The sequence below is a fragment of the Malaya genurostris genome, chromosome 2 (genome assembly GCF_030247185.1).
Source record: "Malaya genurostris strain Urasoe2022 chromosome 2, Malgen_1.1, whole genome shotgun sequence".
NCBI classification, from domain to species: Eukaryota; Metazoa; Arthropoda; class Insecta; order Diptera; family Culicidae; genus Malaya; species Malaya genurostris.
The window spans coordinates 154,834,360-154,847,554 of NC_080571.1; the positions used below are offsets into that span (position 1 = coordinate 154,834,360).

Genomic DNA, 13,195 nt, shown 5'->3' on the forward strand with positions numbered 1-13,195 from the left:
TAAAAAGTGTTCCTGGCTTTCCACAGTGGTGGCAACAAGTTCCAATTATTGGTGATTTGGTGAAGTGTGCAATTTGGCTTTAGTGGTTAGCAATAAATCGAATTCAATAACTGATAAACTGGTGGTGAAAGTAATCGTACCGAAGTTACCAAGTTCAAATTGAAAAAGAAGAGCAAGTGGCTAGCAATAAACCGAATTCAATAACTGATAAACGAGTGTTTAGTGATGCAAAAAAAATGCAAATGACGATCGTTATTATCGTTAGTTAGTTCGACTTTCGGTAATTGGTGCCCTTTTCATAGCAGTGAATAACCGGGAAACATCGTGCGACGTTAACTATGAACTACCCGAGAAATTCTGTGTGCAAACAAAAATAAAACAAAACCGTGTGTCACCAAGGAAGGATTCGCTACAGCACAAGGAGACGACGACAACGCTCACACACGAGTACCTACAACGTGAGGACGAAATGGAAGTAAACCAAAGGTACTGTGCTTAAATTAAGAATTAGGGACAACTAGCTAGGCAAATATCGAGTTAAGACAAAACAACATTTGTGAATAGAGATTATGGGTTGGTTTTCGTCAGACGAAACCATTAATAACACAATAGCCTCCCCGTCGAGGGAAACGGAAGGCATCGCACTCTGCGCGTTGGTAGGGATAGCAATAGGCTATCTGCTACTGAAAGGTCTAATAAAATTGCACAAACAATATACAGAAAAAATAGCAATCAAGGCCGCACGTCAGGTACAATTGACCAACGTTTAAATATAGACTACGTATACAAACACTTTTTAGTCGACAATGGAAAATTCTTATAACGACAAATGGCCTTTAACGGTCAAAGAGAAATTAAATGAAATTAAAATTCGTGCCGAGGAAAAACGCAAACAGGCGATTCCCGACAAACACAAATGTGGTTACGCATGTATATTCATGTCTAGAAAACTACACACTATATCTTATAATTGCGAAAGGAATGATTTTTTCCTAAAAAAAAAAAAACAAAACGAGAAAAATAATATAATCATTTTTAATATGTGATAAATTTTTTTATATAAATGTTATATATATCCAAGCGAAAATGAACTGCAAAATTATAAGGAGCTAGAAAAACTCCACATTTACGTAAAGAAGTCTATAAACACGAAACTATCAGAAAAATTACTCGAAGAAAAATTGAATCGATGCCAAGAATTAAAAATAGACCTTGACAATCTATTTATAAAGCAACAAGAAATTATCGACGACAAGACTTTCCACAACTTAGTAAAAAATACGAGACTGTGGACTGACGAAATTTGCGAAATAATAAAATTTAAACTCGCATGTATTAGAGCAACCAAAAACGACATTATGACACAAACAACAACCCCGTTTGACTTACGTCAGGCGACGGCTCTTATCCAACCTTACGATGGTTCTCCTATACACATTCATTGACTCAGCTAGATTGCTGAATGAGTTAGTACTGCCAGACCACATGGCCATGGCAATAAAATTTCTAAAAACCAGACTGTCCGGAAAAGCCAGACAAGGCATCCCTGAAACAGTCAATACAATCGATAATTTGATACAACTAGTCGAGGAAAGGTGTAAAATCACGACCACTCCCGAAAGTATCATAGCGAAAATAAACACCTTAAAACAGAAAAACTCAATAAACAGTTTTTGCGATGAAATTGAAACCCTCTGCACGAAACTCGAAAATACCTATGTCGAGCAAAAAATCCCACTACCAGTGGCAAAATCAATGAGCACTAAGATAGGGGTAAACGCTCTAATAAAAGGGTGTAACAACACCGAATTAAAAATAATTCCCAAAGCTGGTAATTTCAGCAACATAAGAGAAGCAAACCAGAAAGCACAAGAATTGGGTACAGACGAAATAACCCACTCCCAAATAATGCACACACGTTTTGTTCAACAGCACCAACAACGTGTGAATAATTTTAATAGAGGGGCAAGACAATATAATGCAACCAGATATCCAGTGCAATACAATAGGTATCCACAAAAACAATTATTTCATAATAATAGAAATAATTATAACCATAATAATTTTAATAATAATTTCAACCATAATAATTTTAATGCAAATAATCAAGAATTCCGGCAAACAAAATGTTGAGAGATGATATTATCGAACCATCCATATCACCATATAACAATCCAATTTTACTAGTCCCGAAAAAATCAGAAAACAATAATACAAAATGGATTTTAGTAGTCGATTTCCGGCAACTTAACAAAAAAATATTAGCCGATAAATTCCCACTGCCAAGAATTGATCCTAGATCAGCTTGGTAGAGCAAAATATTTTACAACTCTGGATTTAATGTCAGGATTCCATCAAATACCCTTAGAAGTAAACTCCAGGAAATTTACAGCATTTTCAACCCAATCTGGTCACTTTCAATTTAAAAGATTACCGTTTGGTTTAAATATCAGCCCAAACAGTTTTCAAAGAATGATGACAATCGCAATGTCAGGATTAACACCTGAGCATGCTTTTGTATATATAGATGATATTATAGTAGTTGGATGCTCAATTCAACACCACCTTCAGAATTTAGAGAAAGTTTTTGAACGCATTAGGAAGTACAACCTTAAATTAAACCTCAATAAGTGTAAATTTTTTAATACAGAAGTAACATATATACCTATTCCAACCAAAGAAGCTAACATCGTAGCTAAAGCATTAGTAGAAAATTTCATTTTAACTTACGGTAAATTTCTTGAGTTAAAAACCGACAGAGGAACCGAATATAAAAACGAGGTTCTAGAACAAATTTGCAAATTGTTAAACATTAAACAAACCTTTTCGACAGCTTATCATCCTCAGACAATTGGTTCTTTGGAAAGAAATCACAGATGCCTCAACGAGTTTCTGCGATCTTTTATCAACGAACATCAATCTGACTGGGATGATTGGTTACAATACTATGCATTTTCATATAACACAACACCACACTCAGATCATGGGTATACACCCTACGAACTAGTTTTCGGCGTAAAAGCCAGACTACCACAAGAAATTTATCCAGACAAAATTGAACCGATATATAATTTCGACATGTACAATAAAGAATTACAATACCGACTACACAAATCACACGAAATAGCAAACAAACATTTAATACACCAAAAAGAATTCAGAAAATCAACAACAGATCACCTATGCAATCCGATAGAAATACAATTGAACGACATAGTGTATCTACAAAACGCAAAACTAGATCCATTTTATATTGGTCCATTTAAAGTTACACAACTTCAAGATTAAAATTGTGAAATACAAAATTTACAGTCAAAAGAAAAAACCATTATTCACAAAAATAGACTCATCAAAGCATAAAATACAAAATTGTAACATCAAACTTTTAGAATTAAGATTCAGATACCGAGCTTAACACCACGTAAAACAAAAAAAAAAGAGAAAAATCAAAAAATAATTGCCGTGGGCGTAAGTGAAGTTTTACTCAGCTTCTCTGAGAAAAACTGTACAATTCGGTTATTTTAGCTATAAGAAAACTCTGTAATATACATTAAAATTGTTAGGGAGTTCGAACGCAACAGTAAACTAATCCCATAAAGCACTACAGAATGATTTCCCTTCGTTACATCATTCTTCCAAAAGGGGGATGATGTAATATGAGCATGTAACACTAAATCTCCTCACACATTTCAGACCATGTAAAATATTCAAGATTAAATCTTTCCCACACTTCAGACCACACGCACTTGACAAATTTCCATAAAACACGTACTCGACAAATTTCCACTCGACACCAAGTCATGAAACCCAGAAACCCACTTGAAATATAAACTTCACCTACATAAGGCGATTAAATTGTCAGCACTTACTTCGACTCAACGAAAACACCACAACAAATAAATAAGGAAACATAAGCATCAAATATCACCCAAAAAACAAAACAGTTATGTCATTTGCCGTTTCTCCACGTTCCACACCTCTCTCAAACAGTGCCATATGGCATGACCTAGAATAACAGTAACCCAGGAAAACACACTGACTCGAACCGACACTCACGAGAGTTAAACCTACTCTCAACCTCCCCTTTCTGTATCACACTCACACACTTGCCTAGAAACATTACTCACTATCTCCTACTCAAATACATTACAATGACCGAGACATGTCATTGGTTAAATCAGATTTACGCTGCGCGTTCTAACTCCTCCCCCCGGATTTTTAGCAATCCATACTGTAAAATCCAATTAGCTAAGTTAGGAGAGGATAGGATATAAATAAGTGATTTTTAAATAAAGCATTAGGATTCGTTTTTAAAACTCGAACATGAAAACCTTTTCATTAAACCTAGATGTCTAAAGAAATTGAGCTTGAGCGACCACACCTGGTTGCCACTCCATTACTGATCGGGATTAGCTGAAATTGCACAGGTAATTTCTAGATGATCCGACCGGGACTGGCAAATCATCTTTCAATGTACATCTTCTGGTAACCCCAGAATACATTGATCAGTACCGGCGCCGGTCAGGCCCGAACGTAGATCGTCTAAGGAATGGGAAGGAATGTTAGTAAAACACTTGTTGTTACTAGAAGCCGTATATACTACTGCGCACTCCACGAGTGTCACGGGAGAAGGATATTGGTTAGTATAAATTTCAATAATGTTAATATTCGCGTGCGACCAAGTATGTTCCGGTTTCAAGATGCTCGGATGCACCACTAAACTCACTAACTTTCCGAGTGAACTTTTCAACAATATTCGATACTGAAGTCCCGGTAAGTCTTGAGTCACAGTTCTTATTCGTGAAGGAAAATTTGAAATACTATCGCGTAACGAATAAAAACTTCCCTATTTTTTCTAAATGGAATTACCTGTTACGAAATAAACGAGTGAATAAGATTTAGACAAAATAGTTGATTCATTGTAGTGACATATTTTTTATTTTTTTTATAAAATCATTTTCTTCTTCTTTTCTAGTTGGCGTTACCTCACTTAAGATGACACCGATTTGATGGTACAGTATTAAGGCTATATTGCCAGTTATTTTCGTTTATGGTCTTTTTTCTTTTCACTTGACTAGAAGCGAGAATCTCGCTGTGTGGCTGCGTCGAATCGTCAAAGTACGGATGAAAATCCTTTCTTTCTTGCGAAATACTCAAATTTTCTCCGGACTTACACGATGCAACTTGCTCACCCGTTGAGAGTTTCACCGGAAGTGTAAAATCATTTTAAATCACCAAACAAAGGTCAACAGATTTCATGCGCGACTTGATTGTTCATTTTTTCTGCTTTATTATTTTAATTATTTCTTAAAACTATTAATTGATTATTGACCTGGGCAGCCGGCAACCGAGAAAAAATTATTATTTTTTCAAACAAACAAGTATTTTCTACTATTTATTCTCCCGAGTAGCAATTAGAACTTGTTAAAATTGACAATTGTTTCACAATTTCTACAGTACGGTTATTTTTGTTTGATATGTTAGACAAGTGATTCTACGTGTTTTTATTACAAATGTTAAAATAATTCATATTACTGCTTGTGAAACCAACTCAAAAACCTGAAAGGATTATGTTCCAGATTGGTTTTATTACCTGACTGTACAATATGTTCATTTAAACAGTTTCATTTCCAGTTTTATCTTAACAAATATTACTGCTGTGAAACATGCTTAACAAAAAACTTGTTGCACATCATACAAGCAAAGTGCGCTTTTTCAATCACACAATCGTTGCGGGAAGAGTTAAGAAATCCAATACAAAAACAATGTTTGCTACTTGAGAAATATAGGTATATGTTATTAACTTTGTAATATTGATGGTTTTGTGCATTAGTTGATTTTATCAATCAATTTATAATAATGAAGGAGAAGCAATATCACGGAAGAAGAAACATACCAAATAAATGAAGATAGATTGAATGAAGAGACAATTTAGTAAAATAAAGCAATCAGAAGTGAAACGTTTAAAATATCTAAGAACTGAAAGCAAAAAAAACTCCTGCTATTGTTGCCTTTTTAGGACATGGATGTAGAAACCCAGTGGATCTATTCTTGGCTCATTTTTTCCGCCGGATTCCACACGACATCTAGGCTATCCAAAGAAAGTTAATAGGTACTATCAATCTCCTAATGGACCCCAGCCCCGCATAAATTATATTAACTCATAGTAAAACAAAAGTCATTTGATGCTATTATGCCGATTGAGAAAATTGTCCCGGGTTGGCGGTTCAATGCATAGGACGCTGGTCTTACACGCCAGTTGTCGTATGTTCGAGTCCCGACCTGGAAGGATTCTTAGTATCAGTAGGATCCATAGTACTGTACACTAAGAATCGGCTGCGAAGTTTGTTGAAACAGAAAGTCCAAATTCTACAAAAGGAATGTACTGCCAAGACTTTGCTTTTGCGATTGAGAAAATTACAACGAAAAGATTATAAGTATATACGAATAGTTTTGTTTGAGTTTAAGTAACGACTCCACGATTCCCGCACAGAAGGAATCATCAATGATTACAAATAAGTATATTTTGAGAATATTTCATAATAAGTTCCCTAGATCGCAGAAAACTCAACTGTTTCATTAATACAGTAAATATCCAGTACAATGAGAAATGGAATACTTTTTCCGTGTAGACAAGAGTGAAAGTATTGAAATACAGTAGAAAGAAATCCATAAGTGACCACAGGGGATGGCCCTTGTCGATTTTATGAAGAGGAAAGGCACAACTGTGTGTATTTTTTCTAACCAACGGCACTTTTCACTCACAACGCACAGTTTGTCTAATATTGGCACCATTTACTGAATTTAATAGAAATTAAAATTTTCACTCTAAATTATACGAAAAAATGACACGCGAGAATTTTTTCCGACCGCTCTAGCGCACAGCCTGATCTCTTCGATCCCTAGATGTCTAAAGAAATTGATCTTAAAAATTCGAAGTCATATTACAAAAAAATACCATTTTCTATTTGAATGAAATTTTGTCCCAACATATCCCAACATGTCCTATCAATTATGTTCCCTGCCAACTTTCCATAGGTTGCAAGATTGGTATTTTTAAGAAAAATAGTTTTTCTAACAACTTTTTCTTATCCAGGACTAATACTTTCTGCAAATATCGGACAAGGAGCAATAGGATATGCTGTAAAATTTCTTCACAAATTGAGTTTCATTGAAATCTAGGGTGATTATGACTTTCAGATTAGTTTGGTTTCCGATAAAAAGACACTGGATAAGAACTTTAGTTTGGACAAGAAACAGTTCTTGTTACCCAGCATTTTTTTCTTTAGAAGTAGGGGAGACCGGTGCTAGTTGTCCGAGTTTCGCTTTCGGAATTTCTGTACTCTTTCTGGTTACACTTTTTGATAAACGCTTTGCTCTGTCATGAAGATACACCTTTCGAACACGTGTGTGATTTTTTCCATTCCTGAATAAAAATCAGAAAAATAGTTATTAACAATCAAATGCGAAGAAAAAAATCGGTAAACCAACCCCTGAGCCGGGGTAGGTTGGCCGAGTTTTAAAAAATATGTGAAAAACATCAGTTGTATCAATAAACATATTCATTAGTTAAAAAAGTTAGTATGCATCATTTTAGTTACGTAAATATGTGAAAAAACTGATTTTTGAGTTGTTACCTTCTTGGGACGCGGCTGCTCTTAGCCCCCGAGGATGAAGTTAACCTGTTCTGGAGGAGAACAGGTTCTAAGCCCCAACGTCTGGTATGCACGTTCCGGGGTGGGCACACATGGCCTCTTTTTTGGTCCTAGAGTCCCAGGGTCGTATATGAGTTGTTTGGGAGAGCTTTCGGATCTGGGTTTAGGAAAATATGATAATGTGCAGTTAACAATAATATAATTACCCACGTGATTTACCTAACTCTAGACTGCTCCTATCGGATGGTTAAACGGTGAGGTTAGGGCGGTACCGGTAGCGATATTCCTTGCGCATATGGAACGTGATGGCTCGATAGTAATCGACGAATTCTGATGGCTCCGGGCGATGACGAAACCTTGTGGCTAGATAGTCCTCTGCCGCACACGGGCAGATGTCAGTTTCAACACAGGTGGGGGTACGATGGTCGTCCTTGAGGATTAGCGGGCGGAGTGAAGTTTGCTGCTTGACGGACGGACCCACGACGACAGCCTGCCGGGCTCTTTTACGGTTAGCCGTGCTGGAGAAAACCAGACAGGGCGAGAACAGGCGCTTTGCCGATCCTTAACGGTTAACTGGTGTCGGATAGAGACCCAGTGATCGGGGCTTTCTTAGCCGGTTCGACCGCCCGAAATCACACAATTTACTCGAGAACTTTATATGCTACTATCGAACTGTACTCGTAGTCACCTTTTCACTTCCACGGTCAGAACCCAAGAGAGCTGTAATTCGAGATCTCTCCTATCACCAACCATTCATTCCACTTTTCGACTGTCCCAGTTCTTGTACGATTTCCGCCCTCGTATTTGCACCGCGACAACTCAGTTCCCTAAGCCCTACTCCTACCAATCAGGAGAACTGACCCAACAGGGTTGTATTTGTATAGACATATCTTTTTTTATAGAAACGTTATATTTAAAAATTTACTCCTATCCATTATCGTTACTATCATTATTTTACCCAAAACCAGATATTTTGCAATTTAAATGGTAACCACGGTTAAAATCCGCCCATGGTCGGTGAAAAAAAGGGTTCTTGTACATAAGAGACCTTTTTTACATTTTTTACCTATTTTTATATATATAAAAAATAGGTATAGAATTCGCTCAAACTTTCGAAAAATTTTCCGAGGCCCGGAGGGCCGTATGACATATACCAATCGATTCAGCTCGACGAACTGAGCAAATGTCTGTGTGTGTGTGTGTGTGTGTGTGTGTGTGTGTGTGTGTGTGTGTATGTGTGTGTCCGTATGTGTGTTGTCAACTAAGAGGTCGAGATCTCAGAGATGGCTGGACCGATTTTCATCAAACTAGTCGCAAATGAAAGGTCTCCCCGTCACCCAAAACGCTATTGAATGGTTTTGAGATCGGATGTTTACTTTTTGAGTTATACAAAGTTTTATGTCAAAATTTTCATTCAGACTTAGATTCCGCACGGTAATACCTATCCAACAAGCCATAGATTGTTAAAATCCGTCCATTTTTAACGGAGATATCGAAATTTTTCTGTAAGCGACTTTTCCCCTTATTCCAGCAGTAGGAGTTTTGAGCGCTGTATGACAAAGAAATGCTTGGGAGCAACGGAAAACACGATTTTTTATACTGTTACATACAATTGTTTCTAAGAACCAAAAGGATTGTGTACAGCATTCTTTTTCATGACATTTAGCCTCGGACCGATTTTGGCACGGCTCGTTTTTGGGAACATAATCGTTCGAATATGACATATATAAACCAGATGATGGCAGAATTTTTTTTAATTATTTTGTTTTAAGCTACTTACAGCAATAAATGCTGGAACAACATAACATCCATATACCATTCGAATCAGTTCGTCGAGATCAGCAAATGCGTGTGTGACAAATAACTTCAATTAATTTTCTCGGAAAATTTCTTTTCTACAAATTCAGATTCATACGAAAAGTCGTATGCTCCCAAACAAAGTTCCTGCATTATGTTTGGTTCCGACCTCTGGTTTCGGAACTACAGGATGATATGTGAAACGAAATCAAAATTGTGTAACTCATTTTTCTTGAAGATGGCTGAACCGATCTAAGATGCAAATGAAATCTAAGAATCATCTAAGATTCAAATGAAAAGTTTCAAAGTTCTATAGAACATCTTGCTTTTCAGTCAGATCCAACTTCCGGTTTCGGGGATTGTATAAAAATGTCTATTCCACATAATTTAATCAGGTTTATCGGGTTAGCAGATTTGGATAGTCGATAAAAAAATTAACTTTTTTCAGTTTTAGTGGTATTCAGTTGTCGATCAGAAGGCACCTAAAAATTTAATTCGTGCTATGATCTCTCAAAGATGTCTTAACTGATTTTCAAATGTTTTGAAACAAATGTAAAGTGTACAGCTACTCAGGTGAATTTATCTGACTTCGGCCATACCGCTTTTAGAATTCCGGTTCCAGTATAAAATCGTTTCTCAAAGCTCAATCGTTTTCTCAAAAAAAGCCTAATTTCAGAAACAAAAATTTTAATTAAAACAAACTTATATACAAAAATTAATTATTTTATCCAATTATGACTTCCGGTTCTCGAATTACATGATGATGAATTTTTAAAATTCAAACCGATATAGAAGATGACAATCCCGAAAAGCTTCAAAGTTGAACTCAAAACTGTTGTAATTTATTCGTCATATGACCATACGAATCGGTTTGGGTTATGCTGGTTCCTGAATACCGGCTCTGGAAGTACCTTAAATTACCGTAAACTCTAGAGTGGAACTTACATATCATGGCATGTTTAATCGATTATCACACTTCTAGATTCAAATTCGATCCGATTTGCAGTTTCGACATTACAGAGTAATGAGTGATTAAAATCTCAAATTGTCGCTTAAAACGAGGGTCATTAAAATAATGTCATGAAAACTTAAACACCGAAGAATATTCATGCAAAAAACACATGCGGATTGATAAAAATAGGTATCATCTCACTGCTAGGTGGATTAAACACGTTTTTACATGTGATGTGATGTGATGTGAAGTGAAGCCACCATCAGTTCAAGGACTTGCCAGTGGATGCGGGTAGACTTACAGTAGCCCCGATATGACTCATCCATTCACCTTCTTACTATAGCTGTTACCGAAAAGCGAACAAAAAGGGTTGGGCGGATACGTAAGTAGAGTCACTCGTATTCCGCGGGAATAAAAGATGCTCTTCCAACCATAATATCCAGTGCATGGATGAAGCATATCGCTATACATGCTTGAACCCGCCTGATGGTTTGTTTGAGAAGGGCGCGTCAGACTCATGTCAAACCTTCAGAAGGAAACAAGTTTCCTTCAAGTGACTTGGGCTGGCTATCCACAATCCCTCGTCCAGTCATCAATTCGTCCGATGCCCTGATGCTCCCTCATCTATACTCTCCCGTGCAAAATGTTTTATATTGATAAATACAATGAAACATAGTGTAATGAAATTAATATAACATAAAATGATATAATAGATTACAAAATAATATAATATAACATAATATAATATAATATATTACGATACATGATATAAAATAACAGTTAATGTAGAGTGTCAGTTATGCTCTTCTATCTTCGCAATACTGCAGGAAGTAGAATATTTCTCTTCTAATAATAATAATAATAATATCTACATCTATAAAAATATTATATGTTATTATTATTGATGACAAATTAATAATAATAACAATAAATATAATTATGAAAATAACAATAAAAAACAATATAATATAGTTCAATGAATTATATAATAAATAATAGAATAAATAAAATGATATGTTGCGATATGCTATGATATTATATTACTTGAATTTATATGTCATTTCTCATCCTCTCATTCTGCCATCAACGCATTCCATAGACCATCTGTCACCACAGACACACGTGTAGGCATGAGACAGGAACCAGTGAGAACCAAGCTCACCTTGTGACGACCTTGATATTTAGTTGAAAGTTACTTTAAAAATGATAACTTATAAGGAAAACAAATTTATATTTTGCGCAGAGGTACGTAGTACTACTCATAATAAACCCTATAATATAATATAATATAATATAATATAATATAATATAATATAATAAAATATATTTTAATATAATACAATATAATGTGATATAATGCAATGCAGTATAATATCATACAACATAGTATATAATAACATAAAATAGTGTAAGACGATAATATATGAAATAATAATTGAATTATAATACTAATACTTATAAAAGGTCCTAGCAAAACCAGCACCCAATGCAGATACATGTAGAACAACACAAATATGCACGAGTTGTACAGTACAATTCATGTGTAATTTGACCAGCAATGCCTGTATGTCTGTATAATGCCCTGCTTAGAATGGCGATGATGGACTTTCGCGAGTTTCTGCGGTTGCCTGTATTTGGCGTAAAAACCCATCTGTACCACATCGGTATCAGAATCCCGTAACATAAGAAAATGTCACCAAAGCTCATCTTGGCGAGCAAAAAAATCGGTATTTATCTGTACGATCCGTCAATTATCGGTACCCTGGGAATACACATCCGCATTGCGGTATAGAGGTCAGAGAAATCGGTATACTTGGCAACGTTGCACCACGTATTGTATGAGGGGCTATTAACAAACCACGTAGACTCCATGGAGTATTAGGCTACCCGAAGGTATCTATTTTCGGTACCGTTTTCGATTTTTACGAATTATGTTATAAAACAGTTTTCCCAGATCTTTCATAACAGGCCCAAAGTAAAAGTAGTCAGATTCCTTACACAAGAGATGTCTATGCGATAAAAATCATTAAGATTCGTTGTACGTGGTTTCTAACCTAGCCCTAATTCTTCGGTACTGTGGCACCAACACAATTAATATCGGTTTCTGGAGCAGAAAAAGAGAATTGTTATAGTGGTGAGAACAAACACCTTTCCAGCATGGAAAGATCTCAATTCATACTATGATGTAATGCTTTTTGGATAGAATGGATGGATATGGCATCATGATACAAGTTTTCACATTACTGTGAAAACTGATAGATTGTGAAGAATTCTAAAAGCGCTATATCAGAAAGATCTCACCAGTTTGGGTCCTTTTTTATCGCATCTTTCCTTAGTTTTTGTGCACTCACACTCTCCTAGCATATGGAAATCACTTGACTTTCAGCCAGTTGTCTGGTCCTGTCCTAGAGAAAAACAGTATCCTTTTCTCCCATTCGCATTCTAGTTAACTACGCGAGATGAAACACGACTACTGTGCGAAAAAAATGCTCTCTTTTCTGCTATAATTCTGCCGAACCATGAATGAGCGCGACACTCATCGGCACTCTTCTCTTACAACCGAACAAACATGATCAAACATGTTGGGCATACAAAATGGCTATTCGCCGCTTCGATTCTAGCAAACAATTTTAAATGAACCACTTTCTTCTCGGATATCCCACTTCATCGGAACTAGCCATCTAGACGATCCAAGCACTTATCAGCGGTAGACCCTTTCCATTTGCTGTTGAAGGACAAAACCGAAAACGCGCACTTAATTGATTGAAACCTTCCCAGCACTCATTTTTCA

General features: G+C 36.1%; 1 protein-coding gene across 2 annotated transcripts in view; it reads right to left on the minus strand.

Annotated features, from left to right (window-relative positions):
- LOC131429682 (protein ROP) overlaps window positions 1–13,195 on the minus strand; it is a 609,112-nt gene that overhangs the window by 157,879 nt on the left and 438,038 nt on the right. The window lies entirely within an intron of this gene.